The sequence below is a fragment of the Phaenicophaeus curvirostris genome, chromosome 16 (genome assembly GCF_032191515.1).
Source record: "Phaenicophaeus curvirostris isolate KB17595 chromosome 16, BPBGC_Pcur_1.0, whole genome shotgun sequence".
NCBI classification, from domain to species: domain Eukaryota; kingdom Metazoa; phylum Chordata; class Aves; order Cuculiformes; family Cuculidae; genus Phaenicophaeus; species Phaenicophaeus curvirostris.
Genome location: NC_091407.1, coordinates 5,454,583 through 5,470,401, shown reverse-complemented (window position 1 = coordinate 5,470,401; position 15,819 = coordinate 5,454,583).

The following is a 15,819-nucleotide window of genomic DNA, read 5'->3' as shown; positions in this document are numbered from 1 at the left end:
GTCCTGAGCATCTTCTGCTCGCCCCGTGCCCGTCCTGCCTGGTCCTGAGCATCTTCTGCTCGCCCCGTGCCCGTCCTGCCTGGTCCTGAGCATCTCCTGATCGCCCCGTGCCCGTCCTGCCTCGTCCTGAGCATCTTCTGCTCGCCCCGTGCCCGTCCTGCCTGGTCCTGAGCATCTCCTGCCCCACCGGGCCCGTCCTGCCCGGTCCTGAGCATCTCCTGATCGCCCCGTGTCCATCCTGCCTGGTCCTAAGCATCTCCTGCCCTCCAGGGCCCGACCTGCCTAGTCCTGAGCATCTCCTGCTTGCCCCGTGTCCATCCTGCCTGGTCCTGAGCATCTCCTGATCACCCCATGCCCGACCTGCCTGGTCCTGAGCATCTCCTGATCGCCCCGTGCCCGACCTGCCTAGTCCTGAGCATCTCCTGCCCGCCCGGGCCTGACCTGCCTGGTCCTGAGCATCTCCTGCTCGCCCCATGCCCGTCCTGCCTGGTCCTGAGCATCTCCTGCTCTGCCTTGCCGGTCCTTCCTGGTCCGGCACATCTCCTGCTTGGCCAGTGCCTGTCCTGCTTGGCTTCTGCACGTCTCCTGGCCACTCCTTCCCTGTCCTGCCGGTCCCTACTTATCTCCTGCCTGGTCCCTGTGCATCTCCTCCTCGCCCTGTGCCCATCCTGCCTGGTCCTGAGCATCTCCTGCCCTCCCAGGCCTGACCTGCCTGGTCCTGAGCATCTCCTCCTCGCCCTATGCCCATCCTGCCTGGTCCTGCACATCTCCTTCTCACTCCATACCTGTCCTCCCTGGTCCTGCTCACCCCATGCCCATCCTGCCTGGCCCTGCTCATCTCCTGCCTGGCCCTGCTCATCCACCCTGCCTTGTCCATCTTGCCTGGCTCCTGCTCATCTCCTGGCCACCCCTTACTCATCCTGCCTGGCCCCTGATTATTTCCCGGCCGTCCCTCGTTCATCCCCCCCGGCCCCTGCCCTGCCTCGCCGTGGGCTGGGAGCACGTGGCTGCAGATGATCCTGCTCCTCCTCTCCCATGGATGCCCAGGGGACGGTGGGCAGAGTGTGGGATGAAGGTATAACAGTTCCCACAGATCCCAGCACACCAGGAGCATCACTCACTGCTTCATTGGCAGAAACGGGCACCTTCCCCATTCTGCTCATCCTTGAGTTGTCATTTCCCAGAGATTTGCTCCGAGGTTTTCTCACAGCCGTGTCCAAGGGGTTACCAGAAAGCTGACCAGCCTGACCAAACTCCAGGCAGTTTCCCATCAGTTTCTTTTGAGGCCAAGCATAATTTGAAAAAACCAGCCATCCTCCCCCAGAACCACAGCATTCCTCTCACTTCCACTAAGCTCCAGTCCGGTGGGTAAATCTGGCTGCAGGGTCTGTTCCCATTTCTGCTCAGGGAGACACGGAGACCCTCCCCGGCCCTGGCTTTGTCCAGGGTGCAGCGCTGTGCTTTGAAGCCAGTGCTGATGGGCAGTCCCGCAGTGCAGGGGTGCCTGAAACTAAATACTACATAGATGCCAAGCAAGCCCCTCCAGTGATTGCTAACCATGATAATGATGCTTTGTTAGATGAGACACCATTTCCCCAGCCAGGCATTGGGAAAAGTGGTGGCTGGGAGGGAAAACTGGGTTGAAATCTGGTCCTGGATATGCCACCAACCTGCTATTTTACTGACGCCAACCCCTGGGGCCTCTTTCCCCCTTAGCCTCCCTCTCTGCAGGCAGGGAGCTCTTGGGGTTTTCTTTCCCAGTATGTGTGCACGGCTACAGGGAGGCGAGTTTGGGTTTGGGTTTGGGCCTGGGCTGCAATGCAATGCCATAATCAGGGGCTGCTGCATTTTTGGGCAGGGACCTTGTCCAACTTGAATTTTTCCTGCAGTCACGTGCTCCATTCATCTCTGGCACTGGATAAACAATACCATAATACCAGGCAGGACGAAGCAAAGAGACTGCTTCCTCAGGCAAGCCCCAGCATTTGCCTTCTCCTGATTTTAGGCTATACGTTCCCCTGGTCAGCCCTTGAACCGTGGCCCCAAGCTAGAAATGCTCAGGGAGGCTGTGGGGTTTGGTTTTGCACAGCGCTGCCTGTGTCTGGGGAGAGAACTATGCTGCCAAAGAAGCCTCCAATAATAAAAGAAAAAAAAAAAAGCAGTTAGACCGTACAAACACAGGAACCGAATCCCACACTCCCCACTTCCCGCTATTGCTGCAGAGCTCAGCCTTCCAGTCTCAATTTGCTTTTTTTTTTTGGACACCCTTTGTCTCCAACCCGATGGTACAGCAACTGCGACTCGAGAGGCAGCTGAAAAGCCCGATCGGTGAAACGCTGAATGAAGAAAGAGCTCCTTTCTGCAGGAGCCAAAAAGCGAGGAAAGGCACTTTCCCCCCGACCAGCTGCTCTCTCGCTTCTACAGCCCCGGCGCTGGCTGGGGACACGTGCCACAGCCAGATGTTGGGGTCCTGGCTGGCGTCGTGGGGCAAATGACAATACGGGCTCTGTGTGCTGCTGGTCCCCGAGCGATGCAGCAGGGTCTGCAGAGCTGCTGTGCCGCTGCCAGTACTGGCACAAGGGTTTTCCCAGCCCCCTGGTGCTGCCCGTATCCCCTGTCCCCAGGCTGGCACTTGTATCAGTCCAGCCGGCCGAGGTCAGCGAGCCACGGCACCCAGGGGAAGCTGTTCTTTCTCTGGCATTGTCCTGCTGGAGCAAGACTCCTCAGGGATCAGCTGGCTGCTGGCTGTGTCCCTGCAGGCTTCTTTTCCAAGCACCTGGCCTCCTGGCTTGACCCTCACCTGCCATGCGGACATCCCCAGTGAAGCACTGTCCCCCTCGGAGAAACTGTGATGGGGTTAGCAGTATTCCTGCTTACCCCTCGTTGGGCACAGGGTGGTAACCAAGAGGTGCTGAGCAGGCAGCTGCTGCAGGGAGGATGCTCTCAGGAGCACCCTGCGCCCGGGTTGGTGGCGTTCAGGCACGCTTCTGGGGGCAAAGCACCTACCTGTAGAAAAATGTGGGGGCCAGGAGAGAGGAATGGTCACACCTGGTCTGCAGGAGGGATGCCAGGGCTCAACCAGGAGTGGAGACTCACTTCCTTCCCCCCAAAAAAGAACTCATTTTGGATGCAGCCCATAACCCACCTCGCTGAGATGTCATCGGGTGAGCCTGGCTGTGGCTGCGGGATGGAAGCATTCTCTGCATTGCCTGGCCCCGCAAAGATGAATCTAAGCTAGATCCCACTGCCCAAGTCCCCCAGACCTCAGGGATACGTCTGTGGCAGAGGAACCCCACCAGCTCATTCCCACTGCAGATAAACCTCACCAAAACCTGTACTGGTTTTCCACTGGAGCTGGCTGGAATCAGCCCCACACCGACCCAGGACTGGAGCTGCATGTGGGACGTCTCCCCTTCAGCTGTACCATGGTATTAGGTCAGTTTAAATTGGTTTAAACTCTCCGCATCGCCCCTGCTTGCAGCCTGACCCTGGCGCTCAATAGGTGGTCCCTAAGAGGCTCCCAGGTTCTCAGGGCTGCTAAAAATGGTTAATAAATCCCCAGTAATAAAGTGTTCAGGTCATCTGAGAGAAACGCTGAGCTTGGGCTGCAAAGCTGCATTGTCTGCCCAGAACGATTTATGCGCTTCGTCAGACAGGGGTTAAAAGCTCTGTCAGGCGCTGACTTCACCGCGATCATATTGTGGTGGGTATTTAACAGGGTTCAGTCCCAACGCACGGCTGGGCACTTGTTGCTCTGATCACGCAGCCAAAGCGTGCGAGGGAGATATCGGAGGAAGGCAGGCAGCCTGGGAGCTGGATCCTGCCTGCCTCCCCTCCTCACCCCCTCGCTTTTCCTTTCTGGGATTTTCTGAGAGCACAAAAGAGACTTTGCATCAATTATTGGTAGGAAAAATGGCAGCACCCCGCGGCAGACTTCTGTCCTCCCGGCCCGGGTTTGGTTAACTTCCCATTGTCTGATGGACTCTGCTATTCAGGGCCAGCGCGAGGGCTCATTTTTTTCATCGACTGGGTTTTTTAACCGCCCTGGGAACAAAAAAAAACTTTCTGCCTTGGTAGTAGAGGGTCTGGCAGCGCCGTCAGGTTGGCTGTGGAGAGCAGAGCGCGTTAGTGCCTCCCCACCAAGATGCTCGCGAAGCACCTCCTGATGCTGAACTGTCCCCATCCCCATTGTCCCCACTGTTCTACTGCTGCAAACCCCATCAGCCCTCTGGGGCCTCAGAGCCTACATGACATTCCCCCTCCACCTCAGGGGAGCTGCGGGTCCCCTTGGCGGGGTGGGGGCAACACCATGCGATCTGTGCTGGGCACTTTGAGATCCCACGGGCCGGGGAAGCTATACAAATGCAAAGCGTTATTATTTTCCTGGGGCTGAAGCAGAGGCCTGAGAAAGGTTGAAGGAGAGAAGCAGTGAGTGAGGAACAGCGGGGGATTTAGCTCCTGAAAAGGAGCCGGGGAAAAAAGCGGGCGAAGAGTTTCATTGTGCGCTGGGCAGAGGGGGTCACGAGCAAGTTAAACTGGTTAATGTATTGGAGCAGCTTCCTCTGAGCTGCTGGGAGCAAGCAAAGCCCAGCAACAAAAGGCTGAGGGAGCATTCTTGCAGGGAAAGTGGGCTCTCTTTAAAAGGATTTGATTTCTTTTCTGTCAGTTGAATGGAATTTGGTGGTGACTCCTCCAGGTCTAAGAATTTGGGGCTTTGGCAGTAGCGGTGGCGGGAGGGGACAGTCCCCATCTCCCCCTCCCTGCTCCCACATTCTTCTCCATCTCCAAGCCCGCTGCCCCCAGATTACAGCCCTTGGTGTTGCGGGGGGAGAGGGGCTTGGGGAACACAAGCGGCCCCATAGACACGCTGATCCTGAATGAAAGCGAGGGGCACGGGGCCATCCCCACCCAGCCTGGTTTCTCATGCTCCCTATTCAGCCCATGGGAGGGAGGTAGAAGTAGGGAGAGAGGAGGGCGCTGGGGCAGCCGCCGCTGCTTTGATGGCCCTCTAGGTGCTTCATGGTCGTGGTGGACCTCAGGTGGCTTCAGCAGTGTGAGGTATTCGAGGGGACCTTTCTGCTTCTTCCTTCAGGAAGTGAAGTTCTAATGTTAAAACTGTGGAACAAAGGTAAAAACAGGAGGGAAAGGGAACCTGAACTAGCAAACCAGCTGGATCCAAACCCATTTTCCCACAGCTTGAGTACATCTCTCCTACCAACAGCAGCTCCTGTGCAAACCTGGCCTTACAGACCTGGCTTTCCCACCCCAAAACCCCCTGGCTAGCAGGCAGGAGACACCACCCCCCCTGCCCAGTCTTTGCAAGGCCATAGAAGAGGGGACTGCTGCTGGACAGGGATGCTGGGCTTGATGCAGGCTGCCTCTGGCCACAGATCTCTCATTTGGTATTGACCCTGATGGCAAACCAGAGAGTTTAGAGCTGTTCTGGCTGGATGCTTGCTGTCACACACTGCTTAGATTTAACTGGCACTATGGTTTTGGCGTGGTAAAGGAAAATAATCATTATGCAGAACTTAAGTGACTCATGGCATTTGCACTGTACAAGCTACTGCAGAGCCAGAGCTTCCAGCAGTGGTCAACTAGGTGGACAGACAGACAAACAGAAGCGAGTAGAGCCACAGACTTCTGACTGCGCCCAGCTTGCTGTGCCTTAGTTTCCTGAGAGGTGACAAACCTCTGGAAGAGAAGCTATGGTCTCGGTCCCCGCGCAGCTGTCTGTTTGGGAGAGTCCCTTAGGGGCTGGCCATGGAGCCTGTACGTGTCCGTCTGTACATGCAGGGCCAGAGCACAACAAGCTGAGATCATGGTTTGCTGCAACGATGGCCAGCCTGTCCCAAGCTCCTTCGAGCCAAAGGTGGGGCAGAGGAATTTGCAGCTCCTGGCCTTTAATTTCTGGCTCCTAATTCCTTCTGGCCCCAATTTTTTTCACATTCCTGTCCTGAACTGTCTGTCTCCCACTGCTTTTCTGAAGATGAGCCAGAAGCTGATGTCAGGGGAAACGTTTAGAGATTACCCCAAGGAGGATGCGGAGGCCAAGTCTCATACTGCGCTGGGCTGGGCCCCGGGAATCCAGTATCCCATCTCCAGCAACAGCATAACTGGAGCATAAGGAACAGCAAATAAAATGGGGCTGCTCCCAGACCCCATACCAGCCAAGCCCTGCACTGTGGGTCCTGGGCAAAGGGAGAAGAGACAAGAACCAAGGGAGGCAGCATGAGGGAGCAGGTGAGGTCTGACCCAGAAAGGACATCAGCCCCGCTCAGGGCAGAGCCCGACTGTGCTGGCAGGATGGGCAAGGGCAGTGCCTGGACTCTCCTTGCTGGGGACAGCCCTATGCTGCATCAGGGAGCTGAGATGAGCCCAGGTGTCTGCCTGTCCCCAAGGCTCAACTCCAGGTCAGCACCTGCCTTAGTGACTCCCTAAATCTCCTACCTTAAGATCCATGTTTGGTGCATCAGCTGGTCCATGCACTGCAACCCAGATGCCAACCACTCTTTTCCTGCTCACAGCTACCTACAGTTTCAGGTTTCCAAAACCTCCCAGGGAGAGGATCAAGGATGCGTTTTAACTCCCTACGAAGACCGGAGCACCTCAGTGCCTGCAGCACACCCTGGAGCAGAAATAACTCCTGCAGCCACACCTGGGCACATCATCTGCACCCAACCCATATCAGAGATGTGTGTCACTATGGTTCTAATATGCTCCATTTCCAAATGCTGCCTGCTCCCACGGATCTCGGCTTCTCTCTGTGTCCCCACAGCTTCTTGGCTACTTCCTTGCCCCTGGGGTGTCCCGATGAAGTTGCTGAGTGTTTTTTCAAAGGTAAATCAGTGAGGAAATATTCACCCACCACTTCCCCCAGCTTACCTTGGTGGTCTCCAAAAGCCCCTTCCCCACTACATGCCTGGGAAATTGTTTGGTCCCATCCCATTCCTCCTGCACATGGGATTAAAAGCAACAGTTTATTTTTCATGTGATGGTAGTTTAAATAGGAATTTTGCTGCTCTGGCTTCAAAGCCAAGACAGGGTGGTATTAGTGTTATGTGAGGTGGGGAGGAGGAGGAGGAAAAGGGAGGTGGGAGTTGAAAGGGGGAAAAGGGGGAGGATGTGCGGGGGTGAAGACGGGATTAAAACATCCCATTAGAATTTCTGTTTTTGGAATGCTCACAAAAATGTTGACATGTAGCATGACTAACATAGTGCAAATGTCAGCCCAGCTCTGCGAATGGGGGCCCTCACTCTCCTCCCAACACGCTGGCCCCCTTTTAAGGCAAAAATATACAATGAGCTGCACAATGGCCAAATTCCAGAGAGCAGCGCTAATTGTTCCTCACTCACATCGGGCTAATTGCTTTGCTGAAACCGTTCCTGCCTGGCCTGGATCCCACGTGTTTTTACCATTTAATTAGGATAGAAAAGCTGGGGCCAGGAAATGGGATGAGATGAAGGCAGGCATGGATGGAAGACAGGTCGAGTGCCCTAACCTGGAGAGGAGACGTGGTTCATGTGCTCTGGTGGGCAAGCAGGCAGGGAACAGGCTCTGCAGTGTGCCAGCACCCAGCAGGATTGAACTGTGCAGGCACCCAGGAGAGGAGCAGGAGACAGGGATGCTCATGAGAAATGCCACCAGCAGCAAATGCTTGAGACACCCCTTCATCCAGCTGCTCAGTAACTGCTCCAAGGCTCATGCAGACACCAAAGGGATGCACAGCTCTTCACCCAGTGCTGTAATTTGAAGGTCTGCCTGCTTGTAGACCATGTGCAAAGCTTGAATAGGACCCAGAAAGGGGAACAATAGATGGGCAGGAAATGCCTTTTGATAGCTGCTTATTGTCTTCCACCTTCTGGGGGAACTGGAAGTTTAACTATAGTCTTCCTCTTTCAGGTATTCCTGTATAGCTTTGGCTTCATCCTCGGAGGATGCGCCTGGACCACAGCATCGTCTGGCGCTGGCTCTATTGTGCTGAGGAATGTGCATGCTGTTTTCCCCTTGAATAGCTCCTCAGAGACTGCAGCGACCCAGAAACACTGCAGGGCCCCAGCACATCCCCTCTGGGGAGAAGGGTTTGCTTACAGGTGCCATTGTCTTCTCCAAGGCACAGCACAGCACCTCTGCTGCCTCCCATCCCACCACTGTATTGCAGGTGATGCCACTCCCAGTGTTGTAAGTGAGTTTAATAGCATTTAATATTAGCACTTATTTAATAGCATTTAATATTAGCACTTCCTTCTTCCCCCATCAGTCTTACAGAGCACCAGTCACTCCACAGCATCCTCTGGGAAGCCTTCATCTAAGCTGCATGGTTTTGTAGGCAGACAAAACCACTAAATATATATGATCCAACACTGAAGAGCAGCAGCTTCTAGGGTGGGGCCTGATGGAACTGATCTGTAACTCCTGGAGGCATTTCATCTCCCTGTGAATGCAAACAGCTGGAGATTCCTCCATTGCCCATCTACACATATTCCTCTGGCGAGAGCAACCAGCGAGAAGCCACTAGCCTTGTTTGTGCAAGAGGGATTTGGTTCATTGGTCTCATTGGCCTGTACCACCCTTCGTCCCCCTACAAGTTCTCCCAGCGTTTAGAATCAGAGCAATAAAATTTGCACTTGGTAAGTTTAATTCCCTGGTGGCCTCCATGTCAGAACAGCTCTTGCCTTTATAAGAAACATTCTTGGTGAGTTTGAGCACTCAGCACAATCGTTCCAGATCGGTGTGGAAAGATTATAGCACAGTTCAAAGTGCAAATCTCCAAGTGAAGAGGCTCCAGCCTCCACCAGTGCTGTGGAATAGTCCCAGGAGTTCTGTTGATGGGCAGTCATACCTGCGTGGGCAGAGGAGCAGTGGCAGCTGTAGATGGAGGTGTCTTCTCCCAGCTGACCTGGAAGTGAGGGATGTGCTCAGACACTACATCCCTCTCAATCCAAATCTCTTGGCTTTCAGGTCTCTTGAAAATAGGAAGCATTTTGCCTAAGTGCAGATGAAGGAGGAATTAGCCACTCAGATCTCAACCATAAGCAGATATGGAAACCACTGAAATGGGGAACCCAAACCTGAAACATTCCCCAGAAAATCTGCAATTCTCTGTTCCAGTGTAAGGGTGATCTTCTCTTTGTGTTTCCATAAAAGCCCATAAGAGCACACCCACACCCTGAGGACAAGGATGTTAACAGATATTGGAATTTACAACAGAAATTTATCCAGAAGAAAGGCTCCAGCTGAAAAGGACTGATACTTAAAAAAAGAGAGAAAGAATTCTTTGTCAACATAAATGCAATACATGTATGTCAATATTTGCTCTTGCAATATTGGCACATGCAGAAACAATTTTCCAACATGAGTAGGTTTCAGCCCAGCTGCTGTGGGATCACATTGTTCAGCAGCATTCAGTTCCACTTCTTAAACTTCATTTAAAGTGTGGCTTTTGAAAGCCTTTGGGGAGCCAGGAGTCTTTCACGACAAGTCCTTCTAGTCATTGAAATCTACCCACGCCGTGGGGCGGCCTTGTGGTAGCTAACCAAGAACAGATGATCCCTTTGGGAAGAGAGTATTTAAATCCCCCAAAAGGACACAAGTCACTACAGACCCATGTGGCAACAAGAGAGTTGAGAACGTTTCTTCCCAGATCAGTTGGTCATTGTCAAACCAGCACTGGGTGCTCTGGGAGCAGCTGTCCCAGTTTGTGAGGTGCCCTGGGGCCCGTGAACAGCCTGTGTCGCCTGTTATTCTGTTGTAAGAAGATGAGCTAAGAAGCAGACAAGTGCACTGTACGCTGGGAAACTAAGATGTACTGGGGAACTGTGCAGTATTTCTGCATTCCACCTGGGAAAACCTTAGGTCAGTGATCATCATCCAAACCTGGTAGCAAAAAATGAGGAAACTCCTTATTGCTGTTCTCCGTGGCTCAGAAAGGCTCACGTCAGGAAGGGTGGAGGCTACGTGTTTTGTACTCTTGGAAGGGACTAGGCGTCCTCGAAAGTGATTGCTTCTCTTGTTGAACGCCTCTGTCCTTTGTCCCATGAGGGTCCCCTTTGTCCTCTAAGGATGACAAGGGCATTTCTGTTGGGTGTATTTAAAGCGTTGCCCAATTAGAGAATTAACTGCAATCTCTCTAATCTCAATTAGAGAATTAACTAGCACTCTGAGTGTGGAATGTCCACTCTGGTGGAGAAAGGACATCATGAGGGAGTAGTTTTCCTGGTTTTTATGCTCAGAGTAACATGACTTTTATTCTGGAAAAAGCTGGACACTGGCTGCCTGTCTGGAACAGCGAGCAGGGAGCGTGCCAAGCCCACAAAAGGGATGCAGCCACCTGCCCTGTAGGAAGCAGGACAGCAGCCAGCCAGTGCGGTTTGCACACACTGCTGGACAGGCACCCGGTGGCAACGGTGTCCTCCACTACCGACCTGGGCTGGATTCAAACTGGCAGCTGAGAGGGAAGAGGAAACCATATCGTATCGTTATCTCTCACCTTGCTTCCCTTTCGTAACAATCCTCTCCCCTTGCAAAACAGAAAAACACCCTGGTGCTTTGCAAGGGCTGCCAGAGGCCACACACTGAGTCGTACCCAGCTAGGGCTGGAGCTTCCCTCACTGAGGGCCATGCACAGACAAGCTGTCACTTCCCCCGAGCCCAAACTGGGTCAAATGCAAAAGCGAAAAGCTCAGGGAACAGCAAGACTTTGTTTCCCAGCTTGCTCCCAGCCTCTGCAGGGTGGGATGCTCTTGCAGACAGGAGGCTGGACCTGATGGTGCACCATCCCCAGCCCCAAGACCCCAGAGTGCTGCCTCCTTTTACCAAGAGCATATATTATAAATGCCCAAACTAGCCAGAGATATGAATCAGAAATGTATGGGGAAAGAGAGACGAAGCTCCTAAAATGGTTACCCCTGTGTTCTCCCTTTGCTCTGCATGACAGTCCCATCACTTCTGGGTTTAAGCTCCTGATGTCTCAATCTCGGGGGTCTAACAGAGTGCCTGGCTGTCAGCTCTGCCTGCCCACCCTAATCCATTCATGTGGCTCCTATACAGGCTCTCAGGAGCGACAGAGGCTGTTTCTCTTTTTTTCACATTGAGAAAATTCATGAGCTGGTTTCACATTTGTTTTTCTTTCAAACTTGAGGCTTTGCAGATATTAAAATATAATCCAGGAAGAATTTGCTTTGTGAGGGAAGAGTGTGGGATCATGGAGGGGAGAGGGGTCAGTGGGGGAGCGCTGGGAGGTGGGGGTGGAAGAAGGATTTTCATTTTCCTTCCATGTCCCATTGGGATCGAAGTTTTTACCTCCCTGCAAACAATAGTGGCCAGTATGGGACCAGTTAGTGGTTTTGGGAAGCTCCAAGGTTCCCTGAGCTAGGAATTTCTGTTTGCAGAAAGAATTCTAGACATTGCCTATCATGAGGGCAGAAGGAACAGTCTTCGCAGGTAGTAAGAATTTGAGAAGAGAGCTGGGACCATGGAGAAATGAGCAGAAAGGAAAGAAGAAAGCATCTCTCCTAGTACCGAGTTGTTGCTCTGCATTAAGAAAAATGCAAACAAATACAATTTGTGTTGTAGGTAAACAGAGGAACTGGCCAGGCAGGACAGGAAAGCAGGGCCCCATCAGAGCCCCACGCCATGCGGGGAGATAAACAAGAATCCTCAAAATGTGGAGAAAGGTTTAAGGCTGTTTCTCAACACCCGAGGAAATACGGAGCAAAAGCCAGCTATCAGGAAGAGGAAGCTGGAAAAGGGCAGGCTGATACGAGCAGTGAGGTCAGCACTGCAAAAATAGTGCAGGAAGGCTTCCTGGAAGCTGCAGGCAGTCGGAGCACACGTGCCCCTGGTGCTCCTCCTGCCTTAGATGCACAGGTGGCAAGGGCTTACTAGCCAGATTTGGGCTAAAATCACTCAGCGGGAATGAGTTCAGTCCATCAAAGGCTCCTAAGCTGCAAATCCCACTTCAGAGCACCCCCAGCTGAGCTTTATTTCTGAGGGAGTACTTCCAGACTGATGCAGATCCATTGGCACAGTCCCATTGAGTTGCCCTAGCTGAGGCCATCGCCCAAAAAGCATGAGGAATGAGCGGCTGCATCCACTTAAAACAGACATTTTTCTTGAAGGAGTATAAAACTGGCCCCAGCTCGCTGTCAGAAGAAGCGTGAGACAGACAGACTGCCCTCCCGGCTTGGGTTTGAGCTCCAGCCGCGCTGTGTGGTGAGCTCGTCTCTTCTGGACTGCAAGGCACACTGCTGGGAGAGCAGCCAGCTGACCTGCAGCCCCACGAGCACTGGGGGCACGGTTTGTTTGGGTTCCTGATATGCCAGGGGTCTTGAGGCTTGTTTTGAGTTCATCTCAGCTTGGAAGTTTGGATGAATTCTGCCTTTCTGGTCTGATCACGAGCAGTTGGATGTTCATACCAATCTTGCTCTAAGACAAACAGCATCCATAAATCTCTGGGCAAAGCCAAGAGAGTCTTGTCTTTCATTGCTCCATGCTGTTCCCTTAGCCCTTTGAACCACTGGTGCCATAACAAGCATAGAAGCCTTAACTGATGTCCTATCAAAAGGAGCAGAATAAATCTCGTTATCTTGTGAGACAAGGTCACACTCTCTGTGTGGCTGTCTGACAACAGATGGGGCTGCTCCTTGGGTTGTCTTCTCTTCGTAGGAAGTCTTCCATCAACTCTTGCTACACATGAACTTCTACATGACTCCAAAACACAGTTTCAGCAGTTGGCCCTGCTGTGGCTTTTTCAGTGGGTCACTGCTCAAAGCAGAGGACTTCTCATTGTGGTTTTCCCTACCAATCCATCCTGCTCCAAGGAGACTACGTGGCATGTCTCCAGCCCCCACGATCACACTAGGATCTCCCATTAGGATCCTATGCAGTATTGAGTAACTTCTGCAATTTCTTTGAAATACAGCTGTTTTTTTTTCAGTTACCTATAGAACAAGGGAACTTTTAAAAGACTGCACCAAAGCCTGACAAAAACTTCCTCTGGAGTCAATGAGCTTGAGTGAGATCTTCAGCTTGATCTCATAGAAAAAACTATTTTCTTGCCCCGTTGCCCTGGCTGTGCTGGCCCAGGCATGGACCTGTTACTGGGGCCCGTGGCCCAGACGTGCCAGGGGCAAGGGTGGTCGTGCTGACACAAACACATGGTTTTAGACAATTTTCCTTCCTGCCTTCAGGCAGGGATGAGGACTGGGACATTCTATGGCTGTTTGAAGAGGACACAGCTGATAGCGACTGCATTCGTGACAGAGTTTATTTGTATTTCCAGCAAGCCTTTGATAAAACCCAACTCCTGCCTGTGCTGCCCAAGCTCCAGGGACCATGGGAATGCCGGGAAGACCATCTCCCCATCTGGGAGAGGACACAGGAGAAGCAGCAACCAGCCCATTGGCCTAGCGGCACATACAGCTGGACACACATTCCTTTCAAGAGACAAAGGCACTTGAGAGAGGAAGAAACCATGTGTGGCCTACAGGAAGGAGGGGGCTGAAGAGGACTTGTCTTCACCAGCAGCAGGGAGGAAAGATAAGGATGGAAAATCAGATTGTTTCCAGCTCATGTCCAGACAGTCCACGGCGGGGGAGGCTACTGGATCCACGTGTGGTGGGAAGAGTCTCCAGGAGAGGCCTTGAGAAGTCTCTTTGTCCCCAGGAAGGTGGAGTGGCACAAGGAGGGTCTGAGTCTGGCACAGCGAAGTCAACACCACCACCACTCACTGCCCTCCAACCTCTGCTGGATCTCATCACACATGCCCTTCTCAGAGCTCAGAAAGGATTTTATGGGGAGCACCAAAGCACTTGACCCCATATGAAAACCATATGAAAAACCATAAAGGGTAGCTAGAGAGACATGCAGAAACAACTGCACATTTCCCTTTCACCTTGAGCACCATCCATGTCTGCTCACGGGGCCACCAGCAGCAAGGAGCTGGTGGGCAGAGACATCTGCTTACCCTCCACAAGAAGAGGGGCCCTTTTCTGCCTGTCACCTTATAGCCATGACCCAGTTTCACCACAGCTTTTCTCAACCCTGGGCTTTTTCCTTTGTGTCTCCTCTCTTGCCATTCCCTTCCCTCCTCTTTGGTGCTGGCATTTGATATTCACTCTCAGGCTGGGAGGGACAGAGGAGGCTTTTCCTTGCATTGCCCCCACATTGTTCCCCATTGGTATTTGGGAACAAGTATGACATTCAGGGGAGCCAGAGCAGACAAAGCCTGCCTGGAGGTAATCATACCTCAGGCGGGTGTATCGGGTATCCGTGGACGCAGGGCATCTGAGAGCTTTTGACTACATCTTTTTTAGGAAGCGCTTTCTCAGACTCTGTATCTCTCAGATTAGGTTTTGTCCCCAGAGAAGCCTGTTGTGCCTCCATTGTAGCGCGGCTGTGGGAACCTGCGGCACAGCTTGGCACCGGAGAGATAGGACAATGCTCAAAGGCACTAGCGCTCCTGACCTATTCGATGGGTGGCTCCTCCTGCAGTCCAGAGGGACCGATCTCTAACAAGGAGGTTGTGCTGACATCTGCGTCCCGGCGCATTCTCTTCTCTGCTCAGATGTCCACAAAAGAGCAGGTATGGATGGAAGCCCTGTTGCCCTTGGCAAGCATCTCTGAGCCTGTGCATGGAGATTAAGATGGAGAGGGTGACACAGACAAACATGAACACACAGAACTGTGTAATGGACGGTGACAATGGATGGGTCTTTTCCAACCTAGTGATTCTCTGATTCTGTAAAGTACATCGCGTACAAATCTAGGTTTGTTCCTTGGATGTGTAAGAAGGAGGAGATACAAGGAAACCATCTTGTCAACCCTGGTTCTGTCAGGGCACTGAGGAAGCAGCAACAACCTCAAAAACTCAGTGACAAGTGGGGAAATGCAGAGGAAAGCCCAGGGCTGTCTCTGTTTCCCTTCATGGGCCCTCTGGCACGGCCAGGCAGAGCTGGCCCTGAGCACAGAGCACCCACAGCCTCTTGCAAAGAGTGGGATACCCTTCCTTGCCTGTGTCCAGTCATCTTTTCCACTTTGCAATGTGCAGGACTGGGATGCTAAATGCTAAACGCTTCCCAGAGACATAGGAAGGGATCACTGTCCTCAGCTTCTGCTGTTGGGTGTCCCGTCTGAGGACGTCCAGATCCATCCAGCATTAACAGAGCCTGGCAGCTGCATGACCCTGCCCATCCTGGATTGGGATGACATCTAGAGCACTGATAAATCCAAAGAGACTGCAACGTCTCTTCTTCTCAAAGAAATCAGCACCCACCCCTCCCCAAACCCATAAAAATGCCTGATATAGTACAGATGCTAACAGCATTTAGTCCATGTAAAGCCACTTTTGGCTCCTCTCTTCTGAGGAGCTGCGTAATGCTGGTGAAGCCTCACGGATATAAACCAGTCATTGACTGATCCCTTATCTCCAGCCTTCTCGTGCTGATTGATTGGTTCCTCACTCTTCTCTCAGTCAAGCCTCTGCTCTGGATTCATATAGACTTTTCATCACTTTTAAAATCCTGGCCCAATAAAACATTAAAGCACTTGAACAAGAATGGAACTGTTTACTCGTTTAAACATAAACATGGGTTGTAGTTGGATCAAGACCTTTCTCTTCCTGCCCAGTGCTTTTTTCTCCAGTGTCCTGGCTGCTCTCCTCAGCATCGTCTGTGATTTCTCTCTGCTACAGTGCAATGTCACAGTGAATTTGCAGTTTCCCATTTGTGACACATTGGTTTTGCCTAAGGTGACAAATGACCTCCTCCCTTAGAGATAAACCAATTTGCTCATCCCAGGCTGCATCTGCAGGTTAGTCA